The sequence below is a fragment of the Saccopteryx leptura genome, chromosome 5 (assembly GCF_036850995.1).
Source record: "Saccopteryx leptura isolate mSacLep1 chromosome 5, mSacLep1_pri_phased_curated, whole genome shotgun sequence".
In the NCBI taxonomy this organism is placed as follows: Eukaryota; Metazoa; Chordata; class Mammalia; order Chiroptera; family Emballonuridae; genus Saccopteryx; species Saccopteryx leptura.
Window position 1 is genome coordinate 122896628 of NC_089507.1, and position 2402 is coordinate 122899029.

A 2402-nucleotide genomic window follows, 5' to 3' on the forward strand; every position below is an offset into this window, starting at 1 on the left:
ATTGGAAAAAGTAGCTTGGTTATTGGATTTTCGGTTTGGATATTCTCTGAAGGTTTTTCTACTTTTTTTAGCACTCAGTGACACTGGGTGAATCTAGAAGTTTAATTCACTCAAGATTTACCTGATTTTTTTTTAAAGTCATTTTTGTTAAAGGTCATTATGGTTTAAGCTAAAATGACCTCCTCAGCCATTCCTGTGCTTTCAGTAAATGAACTTTAAACTGTATAATTTAATATAAATAATTTGAAATCATTTGTAAATGATTTCCCAACAGCTAAGCAAAACTCTCACAGACTATATCATTTTATCAATAAAACTGCTCAATATTAGCTACATATAAGATTTGTAGAGAGCCATATTTGCGAGTGAGGCCCCCGCTTTCAACAACCAAAGTGCGCAGGAGCCAGGTGGCTGCAACACCCGGGGCTTCGCAGGTCTTATGACCTGAACTTGACCGTGCACCTGCCAGCCCCTCCTTCAAAGCTGCTAGGAGAACCCTCCCACCTTCCACTCACATGGCCACATCCTCACAGTACTGCCAGTGCTGAATGACATGGGCCACCATCTCTAGGCTACACCCAGGGAACCAGGAACAGGCATATGCCCCAGAATCGAAACACAGAACTGCTGGCCATCATGGAAGAGTTGGGGAAAGAGATCCGACCCCCTATGTGGGCAGCAGGATTGAATGAAGAGACTAAACCGAGGCATCATCCACGCTCGAGAGCTGGTTCTGGACTCTTTGGCTGGAAGGGAAGGGAACGCCAAGTCTTAGCTGCCTTGTCAGCATGGAAGGCTTTCCATCTTCTAAAAAGTTACAGTTCATCCCACCTGTTCAGATGAAATTTGTTTTCCAAATGCTAATTTCCAAATGGAGGTTTCTCCTCCCCATGTGCCTCCTGTGTGGTTCATTAGGCTCTGAACCTACAGTAGCTGAGCTGGAGAAGAGATTTTGCCATTAGTTAATTAGGTAGTTAGCAGCTACCTAGAGTGTTTCTTTTTAGGTGTTGATTTAATAGACACATGTCAGTTACCTAACTCACAACAAACTTTAGATTGCCTTCAAGATACCAGTGTTTTTCTTTTGAATACATTTATGTTACTCAAATTGTTTTTCGTTTCTCTTCATAAGCTAACACAACTCTAAGGGTTTTGTTTTTTCTATACACTGACTGCAGCACACTTTACTAGTAGCCATCCCCATTGGCTATACAATATAGAACCTGATTAACTCCTTTTTTTGCTTAAGTATTTGCACAACTACTAGTGCTTTGAAGTCAATTGTAAAATGCACAATTTATGAATACAGTAAAAAGAGCAACTTAACCAATCTCACTTAACAAAGACCCCTGAAATTTTTCCTAAGAACTGTGTATAGATTTCAGTTCTGCCTTTCTTGTAAGTTGATCTGAAAAAAATGACTAACAATGTTTGCATCTTTGTGTGTATTTATTATTTGATGTAATAAAGCTAATTTTCATTAACAAATAAAAAATTAGCACATATATATGCAATATAACTGATTAAAAAGGGATACAGATGATTGAAAAACTAAAAAAATGTACTTAGGAGAAGAATTAAGGCTATTAAGATATAGAACCAACATGCAACAATGACTAAATATTCACAAAGCTTTACTTCTCATATGGAATTGGCATTGAATATCACAGAATGTTAGATTGCACCTTATAGGCAAATCTCTTATCCCATGGGTAAATCTGATTTACCATGTTGCTAACCTTTGCTGAAATCACTTTGAAGAAAGAAATACCACTGAGGCAACACATTCCATTTTTGGACAGTTACATTAGTGTTTCCATATATTGAAGCTGAATTCTGTCTGTAATTTTCAAACTGTAAAGCCAGTAGCTGTGGCCACCATCACAGCTGCTGACCCATGCAGGTTTGCATTTGATTCAGACAAATGGTAATGAAACAATGGAGCCAAGAACTGGTGGGCCATTACCTTTTAATCCTAGCTTGCACCAGGCAGGCAAGAAATACACACAGTGGGAAAACACTTCCCTTTCGATTCAGGTCTCCCAAAGCCACTGAGTTATCCGAGTTTCCTAGAATCAAAGGTTGCTACCTCACCAGCCTTATTCACCTCTGTTCCCCATCTCCTTCTCTCTGCACAAACTGGCTTCTCTTTCAGCACTCCTCCATCTTGGCTGCTTCTCCTCTCCTCCATGTGGCCTTTCTCTGCTTTCCTGTCTAATGCTAATCTCAGGAACCAAGAGAGAGCAAGCTCCATTTTGTAGTGTAGAAATCAAAACCTTTAATCCAATATACAAACAAGGAAGTCTCTGATACAAAGTCACTTATCTGAAGTATAATGGGATTCCTCATGAGAGCGCACCACCCCCTATCATGCAACAGTCAAGGTTGTGGGGGAAAGCTTA

The 2402-nt window shown here is 39.7% G+C and overlaps 1 pseudogene; it reads left to right on the forward strand.

Moving 5' to 3' along the window:
• The first annotated feature begins 453 nt into the window (after positions 1-453).
• On the forward strand, positions 454-775 carry LOC136406663 (cyclin-dependent kinase 2-associated protein 1 pseudogene; annotated as a pseudogene).
• The last annotated feature ends 1627 nt before the right edge of the window (positions 776-2402 follow it).